Below are 15,089 nucleotides of genomic sequence, written 5' to 3'. Positions count from 1 at the left end.
TAAATGTGCTCAACCTGTAATTAGAAGGGATTTGGTTTACTCAACAGTCTGGGAGTTCCTAGAGAAATAAATGATTAGGTTGTTTTTATTGGGCTAGGATATATTTTTTTAAGTGGTAATGTTGCCCTGGCCAGATAGCTCAGTTGGTTAGAGCATTATCACGATACACCAAAGTTGTGGGTTTGATCCCCAGTCAGGGCATGTATAAGAATCAATCAATCAATGCTTAAGTGGAGCAACAGGTCAATCTTTCTCTCTTCTCTTCTCTTCTCTTCTCTTCTCTTCTCTTCTCTTCTCTTCTCTTCTCTTCTCTTTTCTCTCTCTCTCTCTCTCTCTCTCTCTCTCTCTCTCTCTCTCTCTCCCTCGTAAATCAATAAATAAGACATTTTAAAAAATGGTAATATTATGGGAAAGAGGATTTAACGTTATAGACACTTATGTGTGTCAACCAATAAGGCCAGTGTTTTTAGGACATGTCTTGTTTTATCCTTTTCTGTCCCAAACTAAATAGTCAGATAGTATGGAGACAAAAGCACTGGCTTTGGACTTTGTCTCTGCTCCTTGTGATCTTGAATAAGTAGTTCAAAGCTTTCCTTTGCCTCAGTTTATTCATCTGCAAAATGAGCACAATAGTGCCTAATTTATAGAGTGGATTTGGGTATAGTGAAGGGCATGTGGGTAAAGCACTTGATATGTGTGGGGTTTTCAAATTGTGGTAAAGAATACATAGCATAAAACCACCATCTAAATGTACAGCTCAGTAGCATTAAGTATTTTCACTTTGTTGCAAAACCAATTTCTGGAACTTTTTCATCTTGCAAAACTGAAACTCTCTACCCATTAAACACTAACTCCCTATTCTTTCTCTCCCCAGCCCCATGACAACTCTCATTCTACTCTATGTCTCTATGAATTTGACTACTCGAGGTACCTCATATAAATGGAATCACACAGTATGAGTTTTTTGTAACTGGCTTATTTCACTTAGCATATGTCCTCAGGGTTCAAGTTGTGGTACCCATCAGACTTTATTTTTGAAGCTGAATAACATTCCAATGTATGAATATACCACAGTTTGTATATCATTCATCCCATCAACAGACACTGCAGAAGCAACAGGGTTGCTTCTACATCTTGGACATACACGAGTATGTGAATATCTCTTCAAAATCCTGTTTTAAATTCTTTTGTTCACTTTTGTACTGCATTTGGTGAAACTTAGTTTTCCATTTTCCCCCTTTTATATGCAATGAAGGGAGGTGCCAAAGGTCCATTAATTTGCCTAAGGCCTTATAGCTGATAGATTTGAACCCAAGTCTTCTGTCTCTCAATGATCTGTTCTATTTCAATAACCTTGCTCTCCTCTCAAATCGTTCTCAAGAAGAGGGATTGGCATTTTGAGTGACAGAGAAAGCTACTGGCAAAACTTGAGGAGATATGGAAGAGGGGTGTCCATGACTGTGAATCTCATAATCGTTCACTTATACGCTTTGTGACAGGCCCTTAAAAATGGAATTTCCAAGCTAAGTGGGAGAGATTTGCAGCTCAATTACGTGAGTAATTTAATAGACAAAATTTTTGAGGCTGATGGGGTGATAGAGAAATCAGAGTAGGATGCCTCCGTGCATTGTGAATCTTCAACCGAAGCATGAGCTGAAGGCCTTTTTGGTGCACACTGCACAGCCCCTGATGGGGGACTGTCTGTACGCTCCTCCAACTCCTCTATAGAATCATCTTTACCTGAGATTTGATGGAGGCATATTTCATCTTCTACCCATGGGCACATGTGCCACGTTCTCACTTGGAGGGTACACACATGAGCAGTGTAGCATCCCAAGTGCCAGGAGGAGCCCAGTTTTCTCATTTGTTATATTGCTTTGCTTTTTTGTTGTTATTATTTGCTGTCCCAGGCATCAAATGGTCCATAAACAGAACACTTATCCATCGCATATCCAGTCGAAAAAGATAAAAACAAATTTCAAAGCAACTAAAATGGCTGTTGCTAAGCCAGCACATGCATTGCATTTTTCTATGTGACTGCCTGTCACAGCGGGTGCCTGAAAAATGTTCCTTTTTCCTTATCTTTTCCTGTATTTGAATTCAGTTCCATGCAAGCAGCTAGGCTAGGCCCTGGAATGGAGGGATGGGGAAGATAAATTCCCTAAATTCAGAGGTCTGGGACAACAGTCATTGAAAACAAATAACAGTATTCTTATGGATGAAGAGGGAGTTAAGGAGTGTTACATGTTGAATTGTATCCCCCCAAATTGATATGTTGAAATCCTAGCACCCAAGACCTCAGAATGGACCTTGTTTGGGAAGAAGTCGTTGCAGGAATAGAGTAGGCCCCCTTATCTGTGTTTTTGCTTCCTGGGGTCTCAGTTACCCATGGCCAACTGCAGTGTGAAAATATGTGTGTGTATGTGGGGGGGGGGGGCGGGGAGATTCCAGAGATAAACAGTCCATAAGTTTTAAATTGCAACTGTTCTGTGTAGAGTGATGAAATCTCCTGCTGTCTTTTTTTTTTTTTAATATATTTTATTGATTTTTTACAGAGAGGAAGGGAGAGGGATAGACAGCCAGAAACATCGATGAGAGAGAAACATCGATCAGCTGCCTCCTGCACACCCTCTTCTGGGGATGTGCCCGCAACCAAGGTACATGCCCCTGACCAGAATCGAACCTGGGACCCTTCAGTCCGCAGGTGGACGCTCTATCCACTGAGCCAAACCGGTCAGGGCTCTCCTGCTGTCTTGTTGGTGATGTGAACCATGTATTTACACTGCATACACTGCTCCCCAACCTTCAGTCACTGAACAGCCATCTTGGTTATCACATCTGTTAGATATGCTGTGCTTGTGTTCACGTCACCTTTATGTTACTTAATAACGGTCACAAAGGGTAAGAGTAGTGATGCTGGCAATTCAGATACGCCAAAGAGAAGCCAGGAAGTGCTTCCTTTACGTGCAAAGGTGAATACAGTCCAATTAGATACTTTAAGAGAGCGATAGAGAGACAGACCACATTCACACAACTTTTATTACAGTATATTGTTATAAATGTTCTCTTTTATTATTATTGTTGATCTCTTACTGTACTTAATTTGTAAATTAAACTTTATTATAGGTATGCATGTGTAGGAAAAAGCATAATATATATATAAGGTTCGGGGCTATCCACGGTCTCAGGCAACCACTGGGGGTCTTGGAATGTATCCCTGCAAATAAGGGGGAACTACTGTAATTAAGTAAGATGAGGTCATACTGGAGTAGGGTGGCCCTCTAATCTAATATGACTAGTGTCCTTATTAAAAAGGGGAATTTGGACATAGATGTGCACACAGGAAGAACACAACGTGAAGATGAAGGGTCAGAAATTGGGGTGGTGCATCTATAAGCCAACGGACTCCAAAGACTGCCAGCAAACTACCAAAAGCTAGGCGAGAGTCCTGGCACAGCTTCTCCCTCACCGTTCTCACAAGGAGCCAACTCTACCGACACCTTGATCTTGGTCTTCCAGCCTTCAGGACTGTGAGAAAATGAACTTCTGTTGTTAAGCCCCCGAGTCTGAGACACTTAGTTATGGCAGCCCCAGCAAACTAATACAGAAACTGTATTTAGGATGTGATGGGGTTAGGAAGGTCCTTGGAGGGCATGATGGTAGGCTGACACTGGTAATATGATTCAGACTTACCTTGGAAAGATGTAGGAGAGCATTTGCAGAAGAAAAATAGTATTTTTCCACAGGCTAATGGCTACTTTAGGGTTTATTCTAACAAATTGAGACTCTTGTTGGAAATCTCATAACATATTAGGGCTTGAAACAATGATACCTGAGAGGACTGGCTGCTGCTCACCGTGCAGACTCAGCATGTGGAGGAGAAAAGAAACAATGATTAAATAGATGGAACTATGAGAAGGAGGACACAGGGAAGGGAAGAAACTGAACAACCACGTCACTCTGGGGCTACCGAGCGAAGGGGCAGCCATCCACTGTTACGTGATCGGATGAAATGGGCCACTGTGAGCATAGACAACCTTTTGTGTTTGTAAAAGTGGTGCTGAGCCACCAATGGACTTTAATCACCTTAGACAGGTCCTGTTTCCAATAAAGGAAGCGAAACCAAGAAATTGTAGCTTCTTGAACATACATGCAGCGCTACTCTAAATTAACGCGCTCTCCTCTTCTGGTTACTGTCTTCGATCGTCTCCCTTTTACAAAATGTGGACGAAGAAGGCTTCCTGAAACTGGGTTTGGTACCCTCTCCCGTATGCTTTCACAGAGCTCCGTGCGTTGCTGTATCGTAGCACTAGCCATGCTGACTTTAACATCCTCCATCTCACCGGCCGTATTTCTGGTCCGCCTCCCACCCTACACTGTCATCTTCTTGGAGCACAACCTGAAATCTGAAATGTATCTTCATCCCCCAGAGCCTGCATAAAAACTGGCCAAATGTGAACATTAAGTAAATATTTATTTAACAACCTCAGTTTTGAAAATTTTCCCATTGCAAGTGGTGAAAATAATTTTTTTTTGCATGCCCTTGGGTAGCACAAATGCTTCATCTGCCAAAGGTTGTGCAATGATATATGCACATTTTGTTTTTCCTTGCAAATCCCTGCCACCAAGATTCAGTAAGATGGGCTTAATCCTTTCTCTACGTAAACCTTTTCTGATGAGAGCCTAGCCTGTTATGTTCTCCTCTGACAAATTCAGGGTAATTTTGAGATTGATTTTATTTATTTTTTTGCTTGCTTGTGGCCAGAGAAAAAATCTACATGGTGTATCAAGCTATAATTTTCAGGTTTTCTCTTAAAAAGGATGCTGGCCATAAAGGTTTGGGACAGATGGAAAGGAAAATAGAACTGAAAAGCAGAGCTCTGTTATGATTTCTGAAGGTCCATTCTCTTACCAGTGAAATGGGCTCTGAAAGAACATCTCCTGCGTGTTTGCTCTCATTTGTCCAGCTGGAGACAAGGGAATAATCTGGAATGTGTCCAGGAATCTGAGTCCAGAGGGGGCCTTATGGAAACCTAACACCCTCTTCTTCTCATGGTCACCCCATCACGTTGTCTTGGTTTCCTGGGCAGGAAATATAAGAGATGAGCCCAACCATCTTGCAGGACATGAAAATAAAGTAGTTCTCAAAAAATTAAAAGTGATGTAGGTATGTCCAGTGGACATGAGAGCCAACTGGAAGAGTTTACAATTGCCAAACCTGGAGCAATTTGAGCAACAAAACAAAATAATTAGCATTGGATTATAACCCAAAGTATAAAATGCATTCTTTGTGTGTCCAAATTGATATAAATAAATGATTGAATAATCAAGCAAACAAGGATAAAGAAGAATTTAAATAATTGATATAGATACTCCATCCTTACATATGGGCTGGGTATAGTGACTTCCTTCCAAGGAGTATGACATGAAAAAGAGGAAAACAGCGTAACTTCTGTGGAAAGACGTGGTAAACACTACCTCGGCCAGCTGGTTTGGGTTCATGTCAATAGTGATAAGTCATCCTAGTACCTATCCCTGATATGTTATGACAAGAATGTGCCTTTATCTCTATGGTTTTCCTCCCCCAAATCCATAATGCAGGTTGAGAAAAGCATCAGACAAATTTCAGTTGAGGGCCATTCTAAAAATACCTGACCAGTACTGCTCAAAACCACTCAAATCATCAAAATAAGGAAAGTCTGAGAGACTCACAACCCGGAGGAACCTAAGGAAACATGACGACAAAGTTGAATGTGGCACCAGGATGAGATTCTAGGACAGAAAAAGGACAGTAGTAAAAACTAAGTGAAATTGAATGGACCGGGGCTTTAGTGAGCAATATTTCTGCATTAATTATGCCAATAGATGATATTAGTAACAGGGGGCTCTGGGATATGTGGGAGCTCTCTATATTATCTTTGCTGTATTTCTGAAAATCTAAAACTGTTTTACAATAAAAAATATATTTTAAAAAAGATATTGTCCCTTGCTCCAGCCCCTGGCCACCTCTGCTGCTCCCAGAGTGGCCTGAGTGGAGAAGGCACATGTGAGTTGCCCAGAGTCCCCTGGTGTCAGAATACCTAGACCTCTGGGCAGGAGCCTTTCAGGTGGGCTGAGCTGCCTTTGCCCCTCCACACCGCACCTCCCAAGCCCTGACAGCAGGGCTGGGTCTCCCTGGACGCTGGACTAACTCCTCAGGCCGAGCCCTCCACGATGAACCAGGCCCTGGGTCTTCCTGGTCTCGGGCTTCCTTCAAACTCAGGACAGAGGCTGGAGGGCAGTGAGCACCCTGGACCTGGGCATTTTCTTGGGGCCCAGGCTGTGTCTGGGTTATAGCAACTGGGAGCTCCCTCCTGCTGCCACCTGTCCAGCTAGGGAGGGGCTGGCATGTTCCCACTGTCTCCTTCTGCACCTCTCCCTCTCCTCCCATCCAGTAACAGGTTTCTTTTCCCTCTCCATTGGAAATCCAGTCTCAGAAGGGCACACAGCCATTTGTGTGTCCTTCCCAGCTCCGGGAGCACCCTTAGAAATATTACCTACTTATCAGAGCTGAGAATCACTCATTCTTGACTTGACTTGTCAGCCCCTTTGGAAGACAAAAGTTGTCCCCTTAACAGGCTTTTAACTGACACTTCATGCCTAGCACCTTGTTCATTCAGATCACCAGCTCCCTGGCCACATCTATGTGACTTGCCCCATCCGTGAGTTCTATTGTCCTCTGGTCTCTAATTTCTTGCTCCCAGAACATCTGGTCAATTTCACCCCTGGGTGGGAGTGTCCAGGGGGCTTTGGCCCAGGATCCCTCGCCCTAGAAGGCAGCTCTAAGGTAGTGAGAGAATTGGGCATCAGGTACAAACCAGCTCAGGAGTGGGTGCTCCAGTCACCCCACACAAGAAGATGAAAAAGCAATGAGCTCAATGCATTGAGTGGCTTGTCTGGGGACAGCCAGAGAAAGAATCCCAAGGAAGGCTCAGGCCACTGCCTGCTTCATGCTGAGCCTCCTGCCTGAGACACTGAATCCCGCTCCGAGGAGGAGGAGGAATTCGCTGTAGTTGGAAATCGCTCTCGATTTGTCAAGGGCGGCTGTTTACGACGCTTCAAAGTATGTTCTCTGCTCTGTGCTTTTGCCGTCCTAGCCACCTGCGTTGGCCCGCTGTGGAAGCCCGCTGCTCTGAAGGAGGATCTGGATGCCCTCAAGGAAAAATTTAGAACAATGGAATCTACTCAGAAAAGCTCATTCCAAGAAATTTCCAAACTTAATGAAGAAGAAGTACTCAGCAAACAAAAAACAACTAGAGAAGATTGATTTGGAGAGCTGGGCTTGAACAAAGTCCGGAGAAACATCATAGACATGAATAAGCAGATTTCTCTGTTGAATTCTGCAGCAAACCACCTCAGAGTCAATGTTAAGTCAGCGGCAGATTTAATTAGCCTGCTTGCCACTGTGGAAGGACTGCAGATGAGCGTAGCTTCCATTGGCAATGCCGTAAACAGTGTCCCTCCTGCTGTGGAGGCAAAACAGAAAACTGTGGACGGACACAAGAAGCCATGGAGTTACCACAGTGATATGAATCAGCACTCCTTGGCAGAGACGAGGGGAAACAACCAGATTATTCCATTGCCTTCAGCTCCATCAGAGCTCTGCAACAAAACCCAGTGAGAATTTGAAACAGAATATCCCGTACCTTCACAACTCTTTAAAGGAGGAGAACAGTGCCCTAGGGGGGGACCAGAGACAGAATGATCTTAAACTTGAGGGGATGAATGAGGCAGTCAGTAATCTTACCCAGAGTCAACTTGGTAGAAAGAGATCGGGTGGCTATGGGCAAGGTAGAAAAGCAACTGTCCTTCAGGAGGAGGGGTGATACAGCGGCCACTCTGAAAAGAGAGTCTTTGCATCAGGTGACCAGACACAGTAAAAACCCAAAGCATAGAGAAGCTAGCTCAGATTCTCGGGTATCTAAGCTAAGCCAGACACTACAGCTGTTCAGTACTCTCACCCACAAACTGAGAGCAACAGGTCTCCAATTAAGAGCAAGTACAGAGTTTCAGAGGCATCAGCATTGCCAACATTTCCAGCCTCTGAGAGATCATGTTGAGAAAACTGCCCAGCTAAACCTATCTCCCTACTACGAGTTTCTAGTGTCTGAGACCTTTGGGATTTATTCCATAAGACTGGCCAGAACATGGATGGGAAGCTGACCTCCCAGGAAATTTAGAACTCCTTGGGTTCTGCTATGCCAGCACCAGACAGTTTGAGAGAGTTTGATGCAGACAAGATGAAAGATATTCATTCCTGGAGCTAAGAGTAGCGTATTTAGAAACCCTTAAGTTTGTTTTTTCTTTATATGATATTCAGCTTAGTGTTGGCTAACTTTGATTTTTTTTCTAGAAATATTAAAATTTAGTAAAAGCGAGATGAAGTCTTTTCCCATGAATGTGTCTTCTTATCTCATTATGGCTTATGTTTCTCTCTCTTTCAAAACAATTTTTCTCCCCAAAAGAGCTATTTCACTTTCTTGGAAAGGTTAAAATATAGTATAAAATTAGCCTGGTGCTTTAGGCAATTTGAAGATTACTCTTCTGGTTGCCTTCCATGCCCCTACCCCTTTTTTAAAATATATATACCCTGATGGATTTTGTAACAACCAAATAGCATTCTAGCAATAAATTGAGTTATACTGTTATATTTGTACATACGGTACCGTAGACAGTATATCTGTACCTGGAAGGTATTTTTTTTGAGAACTAATTTATATGAACTATATTTGAAGGTAATGTAGCTTGTCCTTTTTAGTTTCAAATTTGTATTCATAGGCAGATAGTTTGAGAACACCTTAACTCTTCGTTGTATGTGCGTTTCTTTCGCATGGGATTGCTATCCATGGAGAAGTCTTCTGTTTTTTAGTTTATCATCTGTTCTCACCTCAAACTGGTCCTGCTAGCATCATCCCTGAGCAGGTATAAAGTTTCATCCTTTCCCCCTACTCATTTTGGTAGAGGTGTTTCTACCATACTCCCCAACCAGTGAATACCCTTGTCACGCAGCCTGGGAAAGTGCCCTATCTCCAGGCACAATGAGGGCATCTCGAACTCCTTTGTTCTGAGTTGATCAGATTCCTTAGCTTAAGAAGAGCCCCAAAAGCCTATTCTTCAGTATTAATTCTGGATTTTTATTTGTAAATTATCTTAACTTACCCAACCTGGGACTTGTGTGTGGCTGTCTGTAATCAAGACTCACCTGCCACATCTCAGCTCTGAGAGGAAGGTCGATGGTAGTGCTGAGTTTGGTTTTAGTTTTGAATACTTTGAACTTTTCCCTCTGGCAGCCACTACTGCTGCTTTCCTAAATTACCCCAAATACTGCTTCTTGGACTTTATTTTCTTTTATCCTGTACCATCTGGTATAATGTTTACTTAAATGGCCTCCTTATAAATCAGGCAAAAAGGTTTGGTAGGAAGAAAGGAACCAAAAGAAGAGCGAACCCATCTTAGGGGATGGCTATGGTGTGGTCTTAAGGGAAGAGAGGAGCCTGGCACTTAGGAATGTGCCTGAAACATCAAAGCTGAAGACTGGGCACTCTTCACCTGGTGGCCACGCCCATTGGGGTGGACTGCTCTCAGTGCCCCTGCTGGTCTCGCTGGTCACAGTGGAAGATTCTGACTGTGATGGGCTCATGTTCATAATGGCCTGCTGTTGAGTTGTTTTTAGTGACAGTTCCATTTGCTACACCTCTCATTAGCTCGCTTACCAACACCAGCCAGATGCAGTCCCTTCTTTCATTTCCAAACTAGAACACATTAGGGTATTTCTGACTTTATAGAGCATGCATTGTTTGCTATGCCAACCTAACCTACCTTGTTTTTTTCTCACATTAAGAAATGTCCATCTCCTTTGCTTTAGTGGAGCTATTTTGATAATGTATAAGCAGTTTTGGTTTTGTTTGGGGAATGAATTAAAGGTTTCCATGACTTAATTTGAACTTTGGTTATTTCATATCAGTATTATAACCATTTTAATTTATCTAAATTAAACATTTATTTTTTCCAAAATATATTGTTCCTTATCACTACCTCGTAGAGTTAATATAAAGCTTAAAGGAGATAGTGCATAGTTCTTTTTAAAAATTATTTATTTTTAAATTAGAAATTTTTCAATTGCAGTTGACATGCAATCTCTATATATAAAAGGCTAATATGCTAAGTGTCCAACTGTCTGACCAGTCCCTATGATGCGGACTGACCACCAGGGGACCAACACTCAATGCAGGAGCTGCCGTGACGCGCACTGGCACCGCAGACCTGGTGTTCACAAAGCAACACTCGACTTCTCCCAAGTGGGACACAGGCCCCACCACCAACCCGGAGCGACAGCCCACGAAATCGCAGCCAAGGCTGCCAAGACCCCATAGTGCAAAATTCGGCCCACAGCCCAGCTCAGCCCAGAAATGGTTGCTATTGGTGCCAGGTAATGACGTCACGTAGCATTGCCTGGCTTCCTCTCCCTAGCGACGACTAGTCTCCTTGCAGTTTCTTCAGCCCAGGAACATGACTTGCTTTATAGCCAGGTGGAAACATTTCACACTTTAACCAAATGTATGTGAAGCGTTTTTCTGTGCCTCATCTCATTTGATCCTCACAAAAGTCCTGGAGTAGGTAGGAGACTCGGTGGAATCCTGTTTTCTTTTCATTAGCCGGAAAACGGAGATTTAGAACATTTAGAAACTTAACCCGACTGAAAAGAAGTAAGAAATGGTGGACCTTGAGAATGACTTCAGGTTTTCTCACTGCGCAGAGTATAGTCAAGCACTGCTGCAATTAAATATTTTACCCTTTGTTCTCCCTGCGTGATCTACAATAATAATCTGCTTCGTGTTGATATTTATTGCTGTGTTGCTGACAATTACCTGAAAGAGAAGCTTCACTGGGCTGGAAGAAGTTCAGCTACATCAGAAAGCAGGTCTAATTAAGCAAGTTTATGCTATATCTATAAAAGGCTAAGTTGACTCCTGCATGCGCAATACATATAAAGCTCTCGCTGGCGCCAGTCGCATGCATGTGTTTCAATCTGTCACTGTCAATGATGAATTTGGTTGACACTTCTATTATAGAGAAAGGGCGAATAGCGATATTAAAATGCTTCTAATTAATTTATTTTCAATGTGCATGAATCCGTACACTGGGCCACAGTATTATATTAATTTCAGGTGTACAACACAGTGATTAGACATTTACAAAACTTACAAAGTGATTACCCCAATAAGTCTAGTGCCCCCTGACACCATACAGAGTTATTACAATATTATTGACTATAGTCTCTATGCTGTACTTTATATCCCCATGACTGGCCACCTTCCCTCCCATTTATATTTGGCAATTTGTACATCTTAATCTCTTCTTTTTCACCCATTTCCCCACCCCACCCCCAAATCTGGTTCAAACCATTGAACAGGTTCTTCAAAAAAAAAAACTACCCTAAAACCCAGCAATTCCACTTCTGGGTATTTACCTGAAGAAATTAGAAACACTAATTTGAAAAGATATATGCACATCCATGTTCATTACAGCATTATTTACAATAGCCAACATATGGAAGCAACCCAAGTGCACATTGATAGACAAGTGGATAAAGGAGATGTGGTGCATATATATGTGAACCCTGAGGAAAAAAGATACCTACTAAGAAGAGCTCCTGGTGGCTAATTGGGCTCAAATTAAAAACAAAACAAAGCAGAATCTAGCAGCTATTTCTGTACAAGGACTTCTCATGCAAACTGCACTTCAGGGAGAAACCTGTGCTGAACTGTCTACCTGCCATCTGAGCCTGCCCTTATAAAGGAGTCCCTGGAACCCTACTTCAGCCAATAGGACTGAGGCTTTCCTCATGCAATCAGAGCTGTGCAGCTCCTACCAATCAGAGTGGCTCTGTTCTGATCGATCAGGACAGTGCCTTTGGACCAATCAAACTGTGAGGATTTGGAGTCCTCATTTGCATGAGGATGGTCCAATGAGGAACCAGGGGTGGGGACTTCTGTTCATGTAAGCCAGCTCCCCTCTGGCTCTGGGAGCTCACTTTACCTTTCCACCTGTGATTAATGACTAGGTCTCCCTGGCTTAGCTGAAACACCAAAGATGTCTCACCAGAGCAAAGCAGAACAGACCAGCGCAGCACAAAGCAGACCTGCATGGAGCAGAGCAGGCCATTGAGGAGAAGAGCAGAGCTGTCTAGCCAGAGACAGGCCTGGCCCCAGGGCCGCCTCATAGTGGTGCTATTTTACAATTGAGCTCTTTTGCAATGAATAAAGTTTCCGTCTTCACTGCACCATAAATTGGGGATTCCTGTTGGCGTTGAATTGGCACCAATGACCATTGGTTGACATATGCAATGGGTTATTACTCAGCAATGAAAATTAATGAAATCTTTTCATTTGCAACAACATGGATGGACCTAGAGGGGATCATGCTAAATGAAATAAGCCAGACAGAGAAAGACAAATACCATATGGCTTCATTTATGTGTGGTATCTGAAAACCAAAACCAAACAGGAACAAATAAATGAAAAAACAAAACAGAAACAAAGTTATAGATATGAAGGAGTTCTATATCAAGTGACTGGCACATAATATATGCTCCACAAAATAATATTTCACCATCTTGTATCTTTCTGTGCTATTCTTCCTTGTGATATGCCTTGAAAGACATTCTATCTATCTATCTATCTATCTATCTATCTATCTATCTATCTATCATATTTATATTCCTTCTCTCAATTGGCAAGGGCAGGCTGTGCAGATTATAACCTTTCCTCCCAGAAGAGCCACGTTGGTCTGGTTTCTGATAGTCATCGTCTCCTGGACTGAGAAACCTGGAGCACCATCCCAGAGTTTGTACCTGAGCATTTTTACCTTAATGATCCTATCTGAATGGCATTCATTTCATTTCTCTGTTTGGTGACTAAGATATACCATGTAATAATGACACTTACACGGAGGTTACCTTAATGTAAATCTGCCAGATGCTTCCAATTAGAATAACTGAATCTTAACTTTATTTGAAAAACTGTTGGTCAAATACATGAGGCCTCTCTTTTTTCTTAGGAAGGAGAGCGTAAGGATGCCATCAACTTTTTGCTTGCTGACTGAGAGTCTTGACAGAATGCAGCATCACAGGACAGCATGTTCTTATTAATCATATCTAAGCTTCAGAATGAGCTGCAAGATTATAAGGAGGCAGGGAAAGTCTTCTTGTTGCTGTAGGTAGGAAGTACCTTTCTACACAGGTGAGGTGTGTCTAGAAGGAAAATAATCCTGCTAAGAACAAGACATGTTGGTCTTACTGAATTCCCTTTATGGTCATGACTGTGCAAAAGACATTTTATACATGTCTATATGCATCTATTCAAACATATTGATATCTATATCCTGCATATTCAAATCTATCTATCTATCTATCTATCTTTAGATTCCTTCTCTCAATTGGCTACGGTAGGATTTTCAGATTATAACCCTGATCTTATCCACTCCTCACTCACCTTATTGTTCTATTTTCTTGGATGCCAACCAGGTTTTCTCTCCATCTACACTTTTGTTTCTCCCCCGTAGCTGGATATATTTGTGGAAAATTCACAGAGAAACGGAGTTGTGAGGTCCTGTTCAGGAAAATGAAATAACATTTTAAAAACCCAGTCACAAATGTCTGTTTAATAATTCTTGATCGTTGGCCTGAGACTGGTTTCAATATTTCTGAATATTCAGTGCCTGGAAGCTAGCACAAAATGATGATCTAAAACTGCCAGAAATTTGTTTCCTGTGGTTCTGAATGTGAAAGCAGGAACTTTGGGGCAGCCTCCTTTCTTCCTTTGTGAGGGATCACTTTGGTGAGCCTTCTCCATCATACCCACTTACATTAAGTAGCTAACCGCTGCCCTTGAGGTAGCTCAGGGCTTGGGAGAGTCATCCAAGAGCAAATACTTTATAATGGAATATTAAACATTCTGTTTAATAATATAAAAGGCTGTCCCAAGTGGTGAGGAACATCTATACAGATCTTTATTTTCTTTAATGAAGTGTTTAGCATTTCCCCTGACCTGCCTGGAAATAGGATTTGTGCCTAGTAGGTGGGATCTGGGACTGAGGGAGCAAAGAGATGGGAGGAAGGGCTCCCACTGGCTGCTGGGCTGAGGAGGTCAACTCTGTAACGAGAGAGACTGGTGTTTGGAATCTATTTCCAGGGGGAAATGGGAGGGGAGGGGACTTCCATTAAGACATTAGTTAATTAGCTTATGAATATCCTTGAGAATTCTGTATGCACTACTAAGGCAATTTGCTCTTTGAAATATCTACTGAAGCTCTGTAGAAAACCCAGGAGTATTGCCTTTTGTATCTGACACAATCCTTAGAGCCCCATGGGCAGCCTCCCCTTTGGTCAGTTCCAGATAACAATCACACTAGTCAGAAGTCTACCTTGCAAGTGACAGTAATCCCAAAGCGTACTAGCTTATTTAGAAAGGGGCTTCCCTCTCTCCTCTGCTTCTCGCCCATTGTCCTTTATTTCTTCACAATGGAAAATGCTTTTGTCCATCTGGTGGATTCATACTCACTTGACTTCATGCCTTCTAGCTCCTTGACACCAAAGGTTCCAAATAAAAAAAAACCCAGGGAAAACTCTGATTGGCCCAGCCTAGATCACACACTCACTTCTGGCCTAATCACTGTGAGAAGAAGGTGTTGTGATTGGTCTGATTTGGGTCATGGGCTCACTTCTGTGGCCAAAAGGGTGAGGTACTGGCCTGATTTCCAACTGCCAGCTCTTACATCTCTGAGTAAGAGTTTCTCTGGCCACTAGAGCTCACTCTGCCCATGAACAAGGCAGGTTGCAAGTGCTGAGGAATAACTGTCTCCTGGTCCTCAATCAATGACTAGTTGAGTGAGTGTATAAATACTAAGGTGTTCCCTTCTCCTGAGGTGACAGAATTCTGAGACATGCACTCTACACCAACATACCAAAATGCCAGTGTGGAATTAAACTCCAGTTCACTAAGGTTGCTTCTTGCTTATCATTGCACTCTCTAGCTGCTTCTTTCTCTTCC

At 42.5% G+C, this 15,089-nt stretch overlaps 1 protein-coding gene and 1 pseudogene across 3 annotated transcripts in view; both read left to right on the top strand.

Annotated features, from left to right (window-relative positions):
* Nucleotides 1-15,089, top strand: part of SHISA9 (shisa family member 9) — a 282,387-nt gene that overhangs the window by 240,289 nt on the left and 27,009 nt on the right. The gene's annotated exons all lie outside the window — the stretch shown is intronic.
* On the top strand, nucleotides 4,316-13,143 carry LOC308518082 (EF-hand calcium-binding domain-containing protein 14-like; annotated as a pseudogene). Its single transcript has 4 exons — nucleotides 4,316-4,413; nucleotides 6,907-7,562; nucleotides 7,658-7,902; nucleotides 13,099-13,143. The product of its transcript is annotated as an EF-hand calcium-binding domain-containing protein 14-like (transcript).

Source organism: Myotis nattereri (genome assembly GCF_964212035.1).
Source record: "Myotis nattereri genome assembly, chromosome: 4".
Lineage (NCBI taxonomy): Eukaryota > Metazoa > Chordata > Mammalia > Chiroptera > Vespertilionidae > Myotis > Myotis nattereri.
Note: the sequence above shows the minus strand (reverse complement) of the source record. Positions and strands in the feature narration are given on the sequence as shown.